At 37.1% G+C, this 20,981-nt stretch overlaps 1 protein-coding gene across 4 annotated transcripts in view; it reads right to left on the reverse strand.

Moving 5' to 3' along the window:
• Window positions 1-20,981, reverse strand: part of LHFPL2 (LHFPL tetraspan subfamily member 2) — a 121,861-nt gene that overhangs the window by 76,283 nt on the left and 24,597 nt on the right. The window contains exon 2 of one of the 4 annotated variants that reach the window (XM_058864774.1): window positions 11,373-11,431. The exons of the other annotated variants lie outside the window; for them this stretch is intronic. The gene's annotated coding sequence lies outside the window, so the exon portion shown is untranslated. The remainder of the gene's footprint in view (window positions 1-11,372; window positions 11,432-20,981) is intronic. 4 annotated transcript variants of the gene reach the window in all.

Consider the following 20,981-nt stretch of genomic DNA (forward strand, 5'->3'; position numbering starts at 1 on the left):
AGAAATAGAAAATGATAGCTCTCTTCTTTTCAAATCAGACAGAATTGCTATTCATCCATACATAGTCTTAAATACTATGAGTCTCAAAGAATATTAAACATCTTTTTAATTGCTAGGGCACCCACCATTAAGGTCCTAAAAACTGTTTCCATCTTCCAAATTATGAATCAAGGTCACTAACAGACTATCTCTCAGAGAGCTGGGTTTTCATCTTCCAAATTACGAATCAAGGTCACTAACAGACTTTCTCTCAGAGAGTTGGGATCCATGAATTTCATTTTTTGATTTGTAATGAAGAAGCATGTTACAGAGACTAATCTAGAAGCACAGCAGAAACTAAATTCATCACACGACAAAAGTCTTGGTTTACATGCAATGATGCATTCACAAAAATCACAGAATCACAAAGCAGTTAGGAGATGGAAGGCACCTCTGGAGATATGTGACGCAGGAACACATGGGTGCATCTTTAAAAGTAATAGGTAGGAAAGCCTTCACACATACTGATTGCCTATTAGTCTATCAATATGATAGAATAAACACTGCCAAGTTTCTGCAACTTTTTCCAATTTTCTAGAAATAAAGTTCATCCAGATAAGGCCATTCAAGATTCTCCATCCAGGTGCGGTGTTCAAGCTTCCAAAATTCCAAGTCGTCTAGAGGAAACACTACTTAAAATAATTCAGTCATTGAACAGTGTATGTCCTTTGTCTTCTGAATACTGTGTATTTGCAGTGTTTCAGCACTTATGAGTGGCTTATAAAAAAGAGGGAGAGTGACTTTTTACACAGGCATACAGTGATAGAACAAGGGGAATGGTTTTAAACTAAAAGAGAAGTTTAGATTAGATGTGAGAAAAAATTCTTTCCTGTGAAGGTGGGTGAGGCAATAAAACAGGTTGCCCAGAAAGGCTGTGAATATACCATTCCTGGAAGTGTTTAGGGATGGTGCTTTCAGCATCCTGGTCAAATGGAAAGTGTCCCTGACCATGGCAGGAGGGTTGGAAACAGATGATTTTTAAAGGACTCTTCCAACTCAAACCATTCTATGATATTCCTGTTAAAAATACTTTAGATGCTAAAAGTGGTTTTAGAGAGAGACTAGTCATGAGCACATTGATGAAAGATTATATTTAAATCAAAATTCAACTGAACTTTAAAAAGAGACACAGAAATTAAATACTGTTAATTTCTAGGTATATATTCCAGGCATTTTCAACATTCCTCTCAGATATAAATATGAATTAATATCTCTTTCATCAGATTGCATATAGTGCATATATAGTTATCTGCAACACATGTTCTTCTAAAAGACTGTATCCAAAAAGAGTGTTTAATCTCATTTTGTTTTTTTAACTATTATAGCCTAAACAGTTTTCTTTTAATGAAAGACAAGTAGTTTTGGATGAGATGACAGCATACATTGCTATTAAGCTTGGCTCTCAAATCTTTGTGCCTAATACAATGGCTTCCCACAGACTCAATCAGGAACATCCTGCTCCTGAAACAACTATTTTTTAACAACTAGAATCAAAGATTAATTAACTAAATGCTACTTCATTTTCTCTAATCATCAACATTATTGTCTTTCTGAATAAAACACAATGTTTCTGTGATCACATTACAATCAAGCTTCAAAAATGTTTATATGTGATTTTAAAAGCCTAATCAGGGAAGGTTCTTTCTGATCACTTTGGATTTCTCAATCACTCCTTCTCACAATATTAGAAGTCCATTAAAGCAGACCAGAACTGAAGAACCTGAGAGGTCATGGACACAGTTTCACCTATCCTTTAGGCATACCTGTGGGGTTTTTTTCATACTTTGAGTAATATCACATTTGGCTTGTTAAAATTTATTGCCTACAATTATCAGCTAGCAAGAATGAAATTCAGAGGCAGCTGCTACTACTGAACAAGATAAATAGAAACCTTCTCTCCCTGCATCTTAAATAAATAAATCAGATTTATTGAGCTTTTGTAAAATTGTATTTATTTAAAATAATAATGTTAGGTTACAAAAAGCAGGTTCTTCATTAAAATAATTTAAAAATAAATAATTAATAATTTTCAGGTTTATCATAGCATTGCAGCCAAAATTCTTTTCATTGAATTTTAGTTAATTTAAAGCTTTAATTTAACTAATAGTATTAACTACTTACTGAACAATTAAATTACTAGCATTCAAGAAAACTACTACTCTGGTGCACCTTTTTTGTTCATAGACCATATTGCAGCATCATGGACTGCCTGAAAGCAAAGCCCTACTTACTGAGAACTTTTCAGAGTTTTGTTTAATGTCTGCTCACATTCAAAGGACTGAATTGCCAAGACAATAAACTGCTGAAGAGCGAAAACAATGAACAGCCCAAGAGGTGACGTCAGATGATGACCCTTGAAGATATTCTGGATTTTCAGACTGTGATTCTGTGATCCAACAGTATGTGGACAAGACTTAAAGAGCTTCTTAATAGCAATGAACTGGTTGGAGACAAATGCAAAAATACCGTTCAGACAGGTAAAATCTAATCTGCAGTACTAAAGAGCCTGTGGTCCAACAACTCATCTCTATACCAACAGTCTGGTCATAGACAAATACTCTGCTTATTTTTCCTTTCAGATATATGGAAAACATAAATTTCTCTGGAAATCTTGTTCTGATAGGCTACTCCCATCCTTTTATCTGTATGAAAAGACAACTTTATTCAAAAATTCTTTTGAACCTTAACTTTGGACTAGTAGTTTTCAATCTGTGGCGCAGATTATCTAAAGTGGAAATGACATAAGGTTATTTAGCATTTAGAAAATTACTTTTTTAAAAATGGGAAGGAAAAATACAGCAGCAGAATGTGTTTTAATTACTTATAAAGGTAAAGAGAAGCAACAATCCTTCTCTTTAATCACCCATTTAGTGAATATCTGTATAAAACAAATGGAATGCTTTTGTCTATATTATAAAACTAAAGTCTTTATCATAAAACTCAGAACAATAATTATACTTAACACTTCCAAGAGAAAAATGGAAAAACTTTGATATTTGCAGACGAAAGTTGTGAGGCCAACCATGGTGACAGAAGAAATTTTTAATATTCCTACAAAACAAGCAAAAAAGTGTTTGTGGCATCTTGCTACGCCATATTTATGCAGCAGTCAAGTATGGCTTTTAAGCCACAATTAACTTAAGTAATAAATTGTAAGAACTGATACTTAAAGCGATTGCCTGAGAGTAAGAAAACATGACATTGCAACTAATGTTTTTTCATATAGAAGAATACAGCTCTTTAGTAATGAGACTGTAGTAAAAGTAAATCTCTTTAGTAAAGAGATAGAAGACACTCCTCATGAGGAAGGACAAATAAACCCCTTTAGTCCCTTACAGTATATATTGCATGTTGTATACGTAGATTGTGTAAATTACTACTACTTTAAGTAAAGCATTAATTCCTAGGAAATCAGGAAGGACACACTTCCTCATTGAAGTGTTTTGGGTAAGTAATATGCTTACATTGCCCCAACCAGTTTTTAAATGAAGTATTTCTACTGCCTTTTACAAAACAAATAGATTCCTCTATTCACTCAAAACAATATCTGTAAATTAAGAGTATTTTCCTGGTTCAACACTATGTCAGTGGGATTTCCACTCATTTCCTGCTTCAATTTTATGGAAGAGTTTTTCTGATAAATATATCTTTGTTATTTCTTACTATTACACCAAAAAAAAGTTAAGGATTTCTGTCTGCCAGACTCTCAGCCAGGTGAGTGACAGCAGCTCTAGTCACATAACACCATGAAAATCCACCTAGCTGAGATGTTCTGATGTGCATATAGTTCATTTTATATGTTATACAGTTTAACTTCACACCAAATTATTTTCATTTTCTTTGTTCCTAAATTCAGACACAAATTATACTGCAGCCACCAAAACCAATTACAAGCAGCTGCCATAGTGATCTCAAAAGTCTATTTTGCCCTGGGAAACTAGGCTAGCAAAGTAAAACTGGTTTAATAACAGTAAGTTAATGCATATCCTTTCATGGACACACATACCAGGTTAAACTCATGATACTAGGTTAGCGGGCAGCAATTTCCTGTCTCAAAGCCCCCCCAGTACAAATAGCAAACGTTTAAATTGAGATGAGATCTACAGAGGAGTTTGCCACTGTTCAGTGTTTAAGGCTGTAAGAATTGTGTCTGCAAGAGAGGCAAGATTTCCACTCTGTTCTTCTTCACCACTAGAAACGCAATCAGGGCCACTGTCCCTTTCCCCACCACACAAAAAGGGCTGAGCCCCCAGCTGTGCACTGGCACAGCTTCAGTAGGACCAGAGAGAGTGGCCACATGCTGATGAACAGCCAGCGCTGGGCCCTCTGGTCAGGAGAGGTGGGACAATTTGAACAACCTCAAAGCAAGGACAGAAGCACACCTTCATAGCCAAGTCCCCTAATGATTTGTTTACCACACGGGTGGGGAGCAGAACAGCATCTTTACTCAAGTAATGTTTTTTTTTGTTTGTTTGTTTATTTTTTTTCCTTTGTAAAACAATAATATAGTTTTGGGTTTTGGTTTTTTTTCAGGAAAGGGTTACAGTTCTGGCTTCCAAGCCAGTAAAGCATGAGATCATGGGGAAAAGGTTTCTTCCCCTCAACATCCTCGTCATGGACCATTTACTTCTCAAGGAGATGCAGAGGCTGAAACACACCTATGCAATTTCCTTCAGCATTTTAAAATCTTTGTTTTCTGAGACAAGGAAGAGACAGACCTACATTTTAAAAATTTACTTTAAAAAGAACACAAACACATTCTATTTTCACATAAATATTATAGACTATACACATATGTTGCCTGTGGTTCTCCCACCCCGAATGTACCCCGTGACGAGATCAAGAAATTAATGTATAGCCAAGATTCCTCACATGCAAGTACTACTTGCTTTTTAGAAGCCTTCATTCTGCTCGCAACCAGCCTCCTTCAGCTGTGTTTGTCCCCACAGCTACAATATCTCTGCTCCTTTCAACAGCTGTTCTCTCTCTCTTTCCACTCTGGCAACTCACCCTCCATGACCCATTCCACCACAGTTTTTAAAGGGCTGTATCAATGGCTCTTATCTTTGCTCCCTTTCCTGTGGAAACTAAAATTTCTGGAAACTTTATGCCTCCAAAGAGCAGCAAAGGAAACTGGTTTCATCCAGTGTGCAATTCTTCCTTTTTTCTGCCCATTGGGAGCCACTGGATTCAGCAAATCACCTACTTGTGGACCGATGGGCCAGTTCTTCCACCTCAGTCCCCTCACAGAATCAATATACAGAAAGGGGATGTAAAAAAAGTTGCAAAGATACAAAGAGTTTATAAAACTGTAGGAGTTTTCTAACATAATCTTTACATTGCACATAGACAAATTTCCGAGTGCTCTACTGATCAATTTTAAATCTTTACTTAAATGTATTCAACAGTTTAATAACTTCAAGATTGCAAGAAAGAGAGAGGGAGCATATGTGTTGCTCTTTTTAGTTTCCTTACATAGTTTTAATCTCTGTTCTAATGTATGTTCAGAAAACAAAGGCCTTAGCTAAAGCATACATTTTCTAGAAAATTATTTTTAGCTTGCTTAACATTGAAGGAATTCACTACAAGCTCTCCACAGCATGGAACAACGTTCCCACCAGTCTCTCTGTTACAAATTAATGAAAAGCTGACTGCTCATTCTCTGCCTAAAGGCATCTACCACGCATCATAAATTTCAGTCACGGGCACTGAGGAGCAGATCAGGGTACAACCTTACCCAAACAGTCCATTTACTGCAGCAAGATGATACCTTGAGCCTTCTAAACAATTGGTTCTCATGTACTTTCCTCTCTCTCTCATTACCAGATTTCTCCAAGAGCTTCACATATTCTGAAGAAAATTGACAGGCTCTCTGATCCTCTTTAAAGCACAGTATGCAGGACAAACTATGTATTTTTAACAGCCAACTGAACTACTGAAATGTCATGTTGAGTTTGAAGGAAAGAACAAGCATCAAGTATTTGCAAAATTGCATCAAAAAGACCCAGCAGTGATCCTTCCATTAAAGGCCCTGCTCTAAGCAAAACCTATGAAGTATTTTAGCTGTGTACTTTGGAACAATGCCTAGAAACAAGGCTACAAAGATCCCCCACCCAAACTACTGCTCTTTGACTGGTATTTATCAACAAAGCAAGTATAAAATTATAATACGAAATCACTTGGCTACATGAAAAATAACCCAGCCTCTGAAGCAACAACAAAAATGTTACATATGATAAGTAAATTCTTAAAAGTGCTAAATACTGCTGTAATTCAATTGCTCTTGCTTATGTGTGAATAACTTTAGGCTATTACTGGCTACTAGAAAATGACTTAATTTTGAAACACAAAGAAAATTTAAATACTATATTAAATTCAAGGCTTATGAGACTTGTCAGTCAGATTGTGTTTCCAAAGAAAAGGAATATTTTACAATTTAAAACAGAGAAGAGCCAATGGATTGTAATATTCTAACTTGAACCCAGTGTGAATTATTAGATAATAGTACAAGCTATTTATTAAAAAAACCCCACATTTTAGCTCATCATTTATGAACACTGAGCTAGAAAGCATTAGCATACCTGCCAAAACTCATCATGGGTTTTGACTTCTGTAACTCAAAGCAACATCAATAAATGTGCAGTGGAAAGACTCATAAAACATTTTTCCTTGACTTTCAGTTTTTCACAGCAGGCCACATATTTGTCCCACCTTTTGCCAGCCAACCTGGCTTATTCTGCATTCTGCATTCAGTCTTTCCCTGAAGTTCTTCAAGGTGCACAGTTCCAGGTCTACACATTACAGACCATCACAGGGTCAGCACCAACTTGGAACTTCTAACCTGGAGTTGTGAACTCCACAACACACAGTATCTTTCATGCAACTTAGCAAGGACATATGAGTCATCTCTCCAATCCTTCTCAGCCCCTAATACAATATATGAAGAAATCACACACACAAAAAAGAGAGCTATTTCATCAGATTTTAGAGGAGGGAAGCCTGAATTATTTTAGTTAAAATTTATAGTGTTTGTCTGCTAATGGAAAACTTGCATATGGAATAAACCCTTATACAGCAAAGATTTCCTCAGCTATGGAAAACTAATTAAAGTAAGCGGATCTGTGAGCTCTGTTACTAATGAAGCTTACTGGTGTCAGATTTGTGCTTCCCAGTTGATCAAGCTTTGAGAAGCCTGCCTTACTGTTGATGCCCAAAATCATTTAACTGAACAAAAAAATTACATACAGAAAGAAGCACCTACAGCCCAGAAACCCAGGACAATGCCTTACATCAGGACTGCACAAATTACACTGGAGGGAAGGTCTCTGTGCTGTGCACGCTCCTCATCCAGTAATATCACAGAATTAGACAGTTTCCCGCTAAGCCAGAAGTTAAAAAACTGAAGAGGACTTAGACACTTTGACACCATGTCCCAACAGCCTCTCTGCTAAATTTTCTGCCAGCACCCACCGCCTCATGCTCAACACGCTGACATTCAGCAGTGCTGCAACATCCAGCCTTTCCCACTGCTCCCTGCTCCGGAAGCCTCTGCATGGCACAGTGCAAATGCACACACCAAAGCTGCCACAACAAATACCCACAGTGCCCTTCACACCACAGTATGCCAAACACAGTCACTCCTCCATGCAAGGTAGTCAAGGTGCAGCATTGTTGGATGGGGAGTAACAGGGAGTTTGGTAAAAGAGAGACAGGCCCAGGTGTTGGCCTAATAGGGAAAACAAGAGGCACAACTGAACTGCCAGGACACCTGAAGAGAGTTCTTTTACAGGCTCAACAGACTGGTCACAGTTCAGATCCAGTTCATGATCAAGCAAATGGATGATTTTCTTTGGAATGAAAAGCAAGTGCTTGAGGTTTCTTTAATTCTAGAGCAATTTTGCTCCTATTTAAATGAAATTTATCTAACTGAATTTGTATCTCAGCCTCGGCAGCTGTTTGTCAACATGCTTTCCAAACAAAGTAAGAGGCTATAAGATTGCCCTCATTATTCTTAATTTTTTACATAAAATTAAAGGGAGAAATCATAAAAACACATTTGTTATACGTACTTTTGGAAACAAAAAAATGCCTGTGGAAACAACTTTCATCAAATAACAGCAGCCAGTGTTAGTGACTCTGTACAGCACACAAAGGCAGGAACTTCAGTATTACACTACTTGTGGAAATTATCGTAATTTTCAGATCTACAATCTCATTCCTCCTTAACTTATATGTGTCATCTAACCCATAATTATAGAATCTTAGTTAATTAAAGAAATCTTCACTCAGTTTTACTGACAACAAAGTAAAAAGTTTCAGTGCTTTGGCCACTGAATGGATGGTGCTGCTTTCATAATGTTGTGAGATTGACTCTTTCATCAAAAGACTGTCAAACCTTCCAAGCCCAAAGTGACTGGAAGTCTTCAGCAAAGAAAAATCACTAAGGAGAAGTGTACAAGAGGTTGACAGAATGACTGATGCATGGAAAAGTCAACAAGGACCCATTTTTCATAATAAAATTGAGCGGGCAGGTTACTATAATGATACATCTATAATAAACTAAGAAATGCTTTTTCTTCACAATGTACACCTGAATTGCGGAATCATTGCAGCAAGACACTGGACACACATAATGCACAAACTGACTCAAAAAACCCCCTAAATTCTTGAATGACAGACCCACTGCTGGTTATTGAAAACACAAATGCCTGTGGTTCAACCTTTAGAGCTAAGGAAGCCTCCTAAACCACTAATTAAGGGACCTAACCATGGGAAAGAATTATTACATATACTTCATGCATTTCTTACATTTTTGTCGCTAAGCATGTTTACTAGCTGCCTCTGGAAAGAGTATGAAACTAAATGGACACTTGGCCTGAGTGGAACATGCCTAGTTGTCTGTTCTCATGAAATACAGGAAAATATGCCAAATACCAGATGAAGGCAGACAAACCAACAGGCACAGAATGTATGCAGACATTAGACTCTTAATTCTCTCCCAGTTTACTAACAGCATTAATCACTGTTTCTGTGAACAGCATGCTATAATGTTAGATACAACAGGTTTACACAGAGTTATGTGTAATTATTGTGAGAAACAAAAATTGCAAGTAAGAAAAATTATTTTGCTTGTCTCGTGTGATTTTATTCTCTACTGGGAAACAAGCCATGATCCATAGCCAACTCTGAAACAGGAAAAAAAATTAGGTACAACCACTTTTAAAAGCCAAGGCTGTATTCTACAAAGAGGTTAGACTGGTCCTCTTTTAGAAAGCTTTTCTAATTCAGTGGAGAATTAGAAAATTCTAATGGATTTAGAATCCATTAGAATTTTGGATTCTAATCCAAAAATTAGAGGATTAGAATCCAAAATCTAACGGATTAGATTGGAGAGGTGGACCTGAGGCGACAGGTGTATGACAGGAAGGCCCCAGCATAGTATACAGATCCCAGTATAAGGAGAAGGAAGACATTTAGGCCAGCTTCTGTTCCCTTCAAGTGTTAAATGTCGCTTTTAATCTGGTTAACTACTAAACTTCCATGAGGACCAACAGTCTCTTCAGATTTATCTGAACATTGGTAAACTGGCCAATCAAGTCCAGTTATGTGGCAATGGGGTGAATTTGCAGGTGTTTTAGTGGTAGAGTTATTTACTGTGTGCGAGGTAAAGCAAGAAAAATTAAAGTACAGTGGAATTTTGCAAAACTTTTTCTAAGGATAAGCCTAAATCTTTTCTATGAAAATCTATGAAAACAATACAGCAATCTAGATTTAATTTTGTCATCACCTTTCCATAATGAAATGGGGTTTTGTTCTTTTGGACAGAGTTTGCTGCCCAGATTCAATTCACTGCTATGCTCAATAGCCATCAGAAATGACAATAACACTTCAGTTTGGAAAACCAGCTCAGACACCTACTGCCACTGAGACTCCCTATCTCCAGTTATGTGACATGTGAGAACCTGTCCCTTCTAATAAACACAGGGAAATGAGTTATTGAGAAGATGTGAATGGATAAATCACACAGTAGACACCAGATATTAGGCTGCTGCCACAGTAAATGGAATATCTAAGAGTTCTTGTTTTTCTATTATCCAACAAAAATTATACTGCTGGTTTTTTTTCTGCCCTCCTCATAATGGCAGAAAATATGTCCTATGAAGACTTTCACTTTTTTTGAGAGGTCTCCCACAGCTTTCTTTTTTTTTTCCTGTGTGACTAAACAGTTGCTCCCTTCAAAATCTTCTTGCAGGTCATAGTATTAAAGCACTTTATTACAGCTGCTGTGTGCAGTACTCTACCTAAGACCTCATCACTGCTAAAGAGAAAGTAACAACCATGTCCCCTTACATGCAGCATTCCTAATCTACATATCTCTGATGTATAAACATGTGTATTTGTATTTCCAATTTCACTGGCTAGACTACTTTAAGGTTTTATTTCTCTTGTATTTATGCAAAACATAGCTAATCGTGCTCACCTTTTGGAATTTCAACTCATTGTGTTTGCACTGTCTCTCCAAATTGTCAAAGTAACTGTTTTTCAGACATCCTTCTTCCCATGTGAGATCCATCTAAATTTTCCAGTTGAGGCACAGGACCCTGTATAGTGAATCTGAGCTATCTGATAATAGGCTTATTTTTGTTACTTACATGTCATGACTCCTTGTACGTAACAAGTGGATTCACAGGGTCTGCTTGATAACCATTTACCACACTCTCTGTGTTCTACTAGCCAAGTACCCAATAACAACACAGAACAAAACCAGAAGACATACTGGACTCATCTGAAATGCATTCTCAGTAGTTAGCAAACCATTAGTGACACTTGCATACCTCTTATCAACCAGTTGTGTGTTCATTTTACAATGATTTTATGTGGAGTTCCCCACCATTTTCTATGAGTAATGTGTGAGGCAGTCAAGAATATCACTCACAGTCACTTCATGAAAAAAATAATAAAGTGAAGATACCTGATCTATCTACCACTCGTCTTCTATCTGCTAGATTAGCTATACTACCAACAAGGAAATTAAAATTGCCTGACACAGTTGGCTCTTGATAAATCTATACTGGTTGTTTATCAGTTTAATTATTCAAGAGATGCTTATAAAGCAATTGTTTAATAGCTTGTTAAAAAAATTTTGCAGGGATTAAGGTTTTATTCACCAATTTGTAATTCCTTTCTTATTTCAGGTTCTATTGACTGGCTTACAATTCCCTTCATATTCCCCAGCACCTTTACTATATATATATATATATATATATATATATAAAAAATTTTTTTTTTTTTAAAGAAATAAATAGGGAGTGTAGATTTGCATTTGCCCTTACCCAGTCTTCTGAAGACTCTCCTGTCCTTTCAAAGACTCTCTGAATATTTCGACCAGTACCTGACAAAGAGGTAAATTATACTGTTGAGTTTTCAGTTTAGCAATCTTCAAGTTCTTACCTGAGATGGCAAGCTATTAAAATCAGTGAAAGAAAAACATAAGTTGATCACACAAGACCTTAAATAGGAGAGAGGGGAAAATGATGAGAAGTGGACTTCGGTAGGAATGACTCCTGACCATCTAGATTTAAAAAAAAAAAAAAAATTAAAAAAACCACAAACAAACCAACCCCAACAACAAAGCACTAATTTGAAGCACTGACAGCCCCTCAAGCAGTAAATGATTGTTTGGGCTTTTTTCTTTTAATTAAGATGGTAAAAAAGTAGTCTAAGTCACTAACCTTATTGCTTAGCTTCAAAAGCCCGTTGAGGTGTGATAAAACAGGATCATTCAACAGAAGTTTAACAAAACCTCTGTGAAAAACTTACTAAACCCCTTTGGGCAAGTTTGGCAAGTGGAGATCTACTCAGGTACTGCCTTCAGCTCCAGTGCTGGGGAAGTGCAGGAAGCTGGTGTCTCCAGCGTTCTGGTCCAAGGTACTCCTTTTACTGCTATAGTAGGAGGGTATGGTGCTAATGGAAATCCCCTGCTGGCTCTCAGTTGCAGCCAGCACTGTCACTTCCTTGTCAAGTTTTCCCAAAGCATGTGTGCAGCCTGCCAAGACACGGGGAATGCGGCAGGAAGCACAAGAAGACAGTTTTTCTTTCTGTACCTGCCTTGAGGAAAATGGAAATGTCAAGTTACCTAGCAGGTAGGCTACACACTGTATTTAGCACACAAAAACATGACTCCACTAACACATGTTGTTACACACTGGTCAGTTAAAGCAACCTACTGCTACTGCCAGAAACCACCCTATCATATGTGCACTTACTTAAATAAGTTATTTATAAAAGCAACCTATAGGCATTCATAAAATAACCTAGGCATATCAAAAAAGGTGTTTTCTTTCTTCCCCTCTTATTTTTTTTTTAATAGAAGAAAAATCAAAGATAAGGAAGTTTTTTTTTAAAAAGAAAAATAAAACCAAAAGAAAAAGACATCAATAAAAAAGTCCCCAGTTAACACATATAATTTCTAGCATTTATGACCTCTGGCTTCACTCTCCAGCACTGTTTACTGACACTACAGATGCTGAGTTAACTCACATATTGTAGCTTCAAAAGTTCTTTTAGCCCAGAAAGTATAATAGTAGAGTCACTCCTTTTACCAGTATCACCAGTAAAATACCTATATTTATTCTTTTCGCTTGATAAGCTTTGAGCCTATGATACCACTTGTGCAGAGTTCCTGCACAATTTCAGTTTGCTGTATTCAACCCATACATGCAACCTGAGAAAGTACAAGGCTCCACATCTTCTGTGTTGCCAATGCAGTGATGCACCTCATTAGACAGCATACCACTAGAACAGCTAAGACTTATCCAAAACACATTTAGAAGAACAGAAATGAATACCAACATGCTAGAGAAAAACACAATAACATACATGGATGAAGGAAGACTGGATCAGCTAATTTTTTAACCCTTATTTCTGACAGATATCCACAGAGCCCACATTTCAGGTTTTAGGTTTTTTTGTTTGGCTTGGGGTTTTTTTTGTGGTTTTTTTGGTTGTTTTTTTTTTTTTCTTTTTTTGGTCAGTGGTAGCTATTTATACTTCACCATTCATCAAGGACTTGAAAAATCAACTATGTCTTAACATGAGTTATCCAGAAATGCAGCTGACAAGGATTCTCAATTCACACTAGTAAACATTAATTTAGGTAAGCAGAAATCCTTCCACTGGGATGTGGATCAAAATTCTGCTGAATAGGATCAAGGTTACAGTATCTATACTGTACTTCAATTACACTGCACTAAATTGAACTAATTGTTTTTGACTTTTTAAAGTTATGTATTAGCAGAAAGGAATCACTTTTCACAGAATGTCGTAGTTGAAGAAATTGGATCTCACAGTCTCCTACTAGCTTAAGAAAAAGAAAGAGGTACTGACTGGCTGACTCTGAGTGACCCTTTGCTCAGGAGAAACACACTTGTACTGATAGACCATGGTGTGTCCATGGAAGATACACACATCACGCTGCCTCATCCCAGCCCATCCAGCTCCTCCAACTATTCTGTAAGGAACTAAAGGTAACAGAGAGGTGGGCTGTAACATACCTGCCCAAAGCATAGCATGAGGAAAGGCAAGACAAATATTCAACTAAATTGTTGTCTTTCTACTGCTTTAAAAATATGCACTTTCTATTCACATGACAACAAAATATTCTGGAAAAGAAAAACTATGTCAATCCAAAGCCTATTCCATGTTTTCCCCTTCTATAATACATAGTTCTTAATTAAGTATTTCTTTGCACAGGACTTAAATAAGCCTTTCATTTATACAAATCCTTCAGTCTAGAAGGATGGTTTACAGCTCTCAGTTTAAACAATTACAGTGGTGCATATTTGGCTATTGGATTGTCTTAGCAGACCTTAACAATTCACAAACTTGCAGAGCAAACACCACAGAAGCAAAAATGCCAGTGTTTGCATTAAACAATGGGAAACTGAGAAGAAGGCATCAGCATCCAGTTTTACATTGTAACAGCAACCCAAATTAATTCAGTTGTATTTTCCCAACAGATGTCTCAAAACCAGTGGTAACTCCATCTCCTTTTCCTAATTCCAGGATCATTTATTTTGAGACAAAAACACATTTACCTGAGCTGAATAGAGATGAATGTTTGTAATAAGATTTTGTCAGACAAACCATTTTTAGAGTCATAAAATATATTTATTACCCAATTAACATACATTTATGCTACATATTAAGACAAACTCATGTAATTGGAAAACTAATTAACATGTTTCTAATGGCACGTTAATTCATGTCATTTGAAAGCAAAACGTATTTCTGAACTGGACACAATGCCCTCCACACATCTCAACCAATTTAGCCTCCTTCATCACTGTTCTTCTCAGATTTCATGTATTTGTACTGGTTGTTTATGTGACTACACTAGAAAAGCACCATAACTTGTTTTATCTGAGGCAAAGAAAAATACATACAAACATATGCATCAGATATGTTACATCCCTATGAAAATAAAGCAAAAGCTGATAGCTCCCTCTCAGAAAAACAATCTGCCTTCAAAAAGAAGAAAGAAATTAACTTTTCATGATTTCACAATACAGCCTGGCACCATATGTTTCATTTGGAGTTTTTTTTCTATTTTTGTTTTTCTTCCCTCTTGAAGGACTATCGCAAGCTTTATTATGCATGAATTCAGAAACTACGAGTCAGCCAAAAGTCGCAGATCTCTCAGGATAGACATGTCCATCTGTCATTTCACAGCAGGAGAACAATAGCAGCTTCAATATAGACACAATAAGCTCACACAGTCCTTACACAGCCAGACAGAAAATCTGCCATAGCTGATAGCTAGCTGCCTTTGAAATTCCAGACAGATGTTCCTGTGTAACACCAGGATCAATTGCTGCTTTCTTGTTTCTATATTTTCAAATTCCTCATTTTTTTCATAGCAACCAAGAAACAGTCAGTTTACTACTTGTAGCCTCTCCAGAGCATTGGGAAAATCACACATCAGAAGCAAAAGAACCTAAGACAAAGAAGCATATTCTTTAATCTGCAATTTTTCTGCTCTTGGGGCCTATTTTAAAAGTAGGTTATCCACAAAGCTTGACAAAGACTGTGCTTGTACTGTAAAAAGATTTTCTAGAGCTTTTCTTAACAGCCTTCAATTATCCTCTTCATTAATCTGCTTAACAGCATACTGCATTGCTTCTTGACTGTTGAAAGAACAAACCCACTCTGATTTTTAAAAATTCTTTATTGCATATCTGTAGATCTTGAAAACAAAATTTATAGCCAAAAAGGAATTATTTGTAAAGCACTCTAATTTAAATTTTGAGTGGCTATGCAGAAAAAAATTGACAAAGCATTGGCTGCAGTTCAAGTAAGAATAAGTGTTACTCATAACATTCAACCAATTTACATGACTAAAAATAATCTTAGTAGGCCCATCTGTAAAACTTTTGTTTCAGTAGTATATGGTGGAGGTTTTTCCTGATGCGTCTCATTGGGTTTTGATTACAGCAGATTTACAACAGTGGCTCCTTCACAGTTCTCACATATTCCAGAGGTAAACAAATGAGTCCTGTTAAACAACAGGGTAGTGCCTGTATCCTACTGTGAAGTTTGCTTCTTGGAGAATGAGCTTCTAAAACACTGGCCTTCTAGTAACTGAGGGCACACTGAAAATATACACTTTGGCATACCTTCAGAAGTCCATGCTGGGATTTAAAATTAAGCAAACCCATAATTAAGCAAAATATCCTACAAACTTATTTAACTTGATAAGATGAAGACTGACACCTTACACCGTACTAGCTCACCACCAACTTTTGTTCAAGAACAGTATCATCTACATTTCTTCTTTAAGGACCTCACAGACAGAAAAGGTAACCATCCAGGAAAGGAAGGAAAAACAAAGAAGCTCAAGAAGGACAAGAATTAAATACTCAAAAGATGAAGTTAGAAGGTATGTATATGTATATGTATATGTATATGTATATGTATATGTATATGTATATGTATATGTATATGTATATGTATATGTATATGTATATGTATATGTATATGTATATGTATATGTATATGTATATGTATATGTATATGTATATGTATATGTTTGAAAGGAAGTATGCTTTTTACATCTGAATTCCAAGGTTGCATATCAAAAATTTAGCTGTGTCTCTCAAGTATTTCTGGAAATTTTACAGGCCCTGGATGTAACATTCTCCTTAGCAAAATCAATATGCTTTTTGAAACTATAACACAAACTCCTTTTCTTGTAACTTTTCACAGAGATGCACTTCAGTCTCACCCAACTGGCAAAGGCAATTAAGCCTGCATCAATTCTTAGTCCTTTAAAGTTTGTTGGGTAGAAACAGTATTTAAAACTTGAAGAAAGATCTCTCAAATATCAAGACAGATTATGTATGCCACAGCAGGGGAAAAAACTGCAAGGAAAACTTTTAGATGGGCCTTGTTTTAGTTTAGTTTTTGGATGGCAGGGGTTGTTTGTTCTCTTATCTGTACTGAAGCTTGGAATAGCCTGAGGCAATGAACAGCACAAATTAAGCAGGAGTAAGAGCACAGCTGGAAAAGTCAAAAGGTAACATCAAATTGAATTCCTCACCATTAAGCAACGGAACAACAGTTAAAGCTGCCACAAAGGTAAATTAAATCTGAAATACCTGCTTATCACACATCCAAATCTGTTAACATGGCTGGTATTTTTCCTTGTACATCACCACTTTTTGTGAAGCTGTATTACAGTACATAACACCTGTATTTTCCATTAAGAGGTGTTTTCCTAAATAACAGATTACTTTAAGCATGCATCAATTAATTTCTCATTCTGCAAAACAGGCTATGTTCTAACATATTCAAACTCCAAAATGCCAGTTTCCATTTGTTAGCAAGATTAATTAAACTGACTTAGCTGATGCAAAGTTAGTCTGTAAAGAAAATAAAGTTTATGGTAAACATTGTGGCTTTCCTTTTTTTTCTTTCAGGTCCACAGATCTATTGGAATGGGACATGTGCCTGAAGGAAGCAGACCAGAGTCAGGAAGAGTCTGCTTCTCCAGGAAGCAGAGCAGAGCATTCCAGCCTGGACACACAGCACACTGTGAATGAGCATCTCCCCTCTGCTTTTCTCACTCTACTGTGTTCCCTCAGGTATTTAAGATATATTGTAACGTCTGCCGTAAAAAGGGACCAAAGCTGAAAAGTAAAAGCACACAATACTTAACTATCACTTGACAGACAACTAGATCCTTACTTGAGTTGTACAACTGTTCAGGATTGAAAATTACTTAGGATATACAGTGAAGGAGAAACAGTTTTCAAATTACACAAGAGAGTGAATGGTCATGACATTTATAGGAAATGGTTTCATGAAAAATAATCAATTATTTTTCCTAGGAAAGTTCTTAAATTCAAACAGAATCTCACAATGGAGATTCACTAAACCTCATGATACAGGAAGACATTTTATTATAGCGTTGGGAGAAATTAAGTCACGATTTATAAACTGCAGGGTGGGAATAAAATTTGTACTTTAAGGAACCATTCAATGCTGGAATCCTTGCAGAGAATACTTCTCCTGCATCTGTTAATATCATCAATATAATACCATCATACTTTCACCCTAAACTCTCATAAAAAGCCATTAAGGTTATGTTTCACGTGTTTGACATGGTATTTAACTGTTGGACTTTACATACACCAGTACAACACTTGTTGACATCTTTCTGGAGCCTAGCTCAGCAATGTACCACATCATCAAAACACTCTTTTTAAATCCACAGAAATGCAGATGGAAGTCTGCTATTCACCAGGAAACCTCCTCTGCCAAGGTGCATTTTCAAAGCTTCTGAGTTTTATTAAACAAACCCAAGAGCAAACAATTCTCCAGATAGAAAAGTATAAAAACAGTGTCAGGGCCACTCTCCCAGTCCTATCTTTTGTTCCATTACGGACAATCATTGAATTTTTTAAAAAATGCAGCCTTAAAACACAAAATGTAAAAGCAAAACAACCCAAACAGTTCCCACTGTGTGCTCATGTACTGGCTGGCAGAACAGGATTATTACCAGTAGTTTCCAGATGCAAGGAGTCTGATCACAAACTCATTGGCAGGACCCTTCTATAAACTCTTTACCAGCTGCGAGAGCTGCTCTGCCTGCCAGCAATGTCACACAAGCACTGGTCCATCTTCCTTCATGTAAACATAGGAAGTGCATGGACAGTTCACAAAGCAATGGGAAACTGATTCCCCTAAAACAGGGGGATTGCTCTCAGGTCAGGCATAACTGCAGCTTTCACAGCAAGTACAGATGAACCCACCAGCACATTCCTGCTATTCCTCCAGGCAGGAGCAGTGTAACACCTCAGTGAGCAGTGCATAAATGAAGCAGACCCTTAAATGCCCTTTGCCTCAGAAGATCCCTTCAGACAGAAATTGCTCTTTACTGGCTACAGACACAGAAGTGCATGATCCCAACAGGAGATGAGGACCCGGAAGAAAGACATCTAGAGTATGGCAACTCAACCTCAACCAGTCTGTCTCTGCAAGTCTCTCTCTGGTATTTTGATAGATCTCAGGATGAGTAGGCTTTGTTTCTGTGATATCACTTAACTCCTCATTGCTGACAACTGTCTTCCATTTGTTTTTCTAGGGTATTGCCTTGTACCTGGAAACATTCACCTCAGCACAGCCACTGCCACGTTTGCCACTCACTCCTCAATCCAGAGTACTACATATAAGGGCCACAGCACCACATCTCTCCTCTTTGCATAAAGCACTACTTCAATTTCCAGGAACAGACCAGTTTATTTTCCTCTTTCCAAAACTAACATTACTGCTACTGTAATCCTGGAAAAAGAGATACCCATGGGAGAATCAAACAGCAATAACAGAAGTTGTGAAAACAAAATGGCTTCCTTCCATCTGTGAAACACAACCACTGGGGAGGGAAAAAACGGAATGCTTTGAACAGGAATCCTGCAATAAGAGTTTATTTAGATGTGTCAGACAGACAGTGTCCTGCTGTGCTTGTCCCAAATTATCTGGAATTAGAAATAAGATGGGGAGAAGATTGCAAAGCTTTGATCTGAAGCAGAACAACGCCAGTTTCATGGTATCAGTCATGTCATACCCTTAGAGGCAGCCAAGCCTGAGATCTGTTCCTAAAACTCTCATACATCTTATCCTGTATCCACTGACCTCCTTTGATCCAAATGATGAGTTGCCACTTTTGCACACAAAATGAAAGCATCTTGTAGGAGACCTGCCTGCAACCCCATAGCTGCAGCTTCAGGAGCAGCTGAATTAGTTAGAAGTTTTTTGCCAACCAAAAAGGAACATGAGAGAGGGCTTCCCCTCTTCCCCTCCCTTCACTCTGCCCCTACACCTGCCTAGTCAGTACCATCTCCTTCCCTCATTTACATCAGCATGACAGACCACCTAGTCCTGGGTTCTTTTTGTCTTGAGTAGTCTGGGAGAGGGGGAGAGCAGGGCTGGTCAGGAGCAGAGCGAGACTATGCTCTCCCTTAGTTCTGCAGAATCAAGACACTGGCTCACCCCCAGTACTGCCCTCCTTGAATACCATTGGAAAGGTTGCCCATCTGTGGGACTTTAGGACCTCTAATTTTCCTCATCTATAATATTTTTTAATATCATTTGACTGGAGTTAGGCCCACACATTATTTTTTTCTAATTACTCCAGACATCTCTGCTTTCTATTAGGACTGCAGTACTGCACAAGCGCTCAGCCTTGGTAATTGCTCATGTTAAAGCGTTCTGCAATGCTGGCAGAAGATAAACAGAAACTCAGATGTAGGAGAGACCTACCTAAAAATGTTATTAGCTTGCTGGTTTATTTTAACTGACTGAGGGGCACAATTGTTTAACATAAACAAAACTATTGAGTAACACAAACATGGTTAAGTTTGTAGCACACATTTCATTAAAATAAAACATCTGTTAATTAAGTAACAGGGAATGCTAGCACTGTGAGTCCTAAGTATTTTAACACTCACATATTCACATGATTTTGTGTAGTAACGTACAAATGCATGTACTTTACAAATGTATGCATAATTATCCAACTTCAGGGGCAAATGCACATTTCACAGTTCAGTTAGAAAACATACCTCTTCCACAGAATAATATATCCAGTGCCTGACACCTATCTTCACTTATTTGAGATAACTAGGTTTAAAGTGTAATTGCCAATAATATACTGACCTCCCTTTTTAAGGATATTTAACGTCACAACAAAACACAAAACTTTCATCTTTCACTTCCACTAGGAAAGCATCTGAGATCTAGATCCTACATTTTATTTTAAATGGAAGTTTAGAATTAAAAACTTAATTAAAAACCAGGAACTTAAATGGCCTAAACTTACCCATCAGTTAACAAACAAATTTATGTGACCATATTTGAACACACACATCTGACCACTTGAAGTGTGCCAAGAGATACAACACTTCCTTCCTGTGATTTTTAAATCTGGAGAGACAATGAACATAAAAAAAATGTGTCCAAGCACCACTGATTTGAAAATCAGCAAAGGTTTTCAATGATCAGCTGACCAAAAAGCAAACAAAAAACTTATCTGTCACCTGAAAAAATTATGTATCATTTGAATGCTCCTGCTTGAAAGTGTTAAAATAACGTCAAGATAAACTTCATACCCAAGCTCCACTACTTGCAAGGGTGAGTAACTGCTGAAGCTTAATTGTCTCCTAAAAAAAACATCAAGAGCTGGACATTACTGAAAAAACAACCTTTATCTTTCTAACTGGTAACAGAGTAAACTGTGACACAGGAGGAACCTCCTGTTCCAGTCTAGATAAAGAAGCCTTCTTTCAGATAAGACTTCATTTGCATCTGTCTTTAGCAGCAAATCAACTGGCAAGCTCACCTCTTAAGATGTCGGGGACGTTGGAAAAAAACCCAAACAAACCAAA

The sequence above is a fragment of the Poecile atricapillus genome, chromosome Z, assembly GCF_030490865.1.
Source record: "Poecile atricapillus isolate bPoeAtr1 chromosome Z, bPoeAtr1.hap1, whole genome shotgun sequence".
Taxonomy (NCBI): Eukaryota; Metazoa; Chordata; class Aves; order Passeriformes; family Paridae; genus Poecile; species Poecile atricapillus.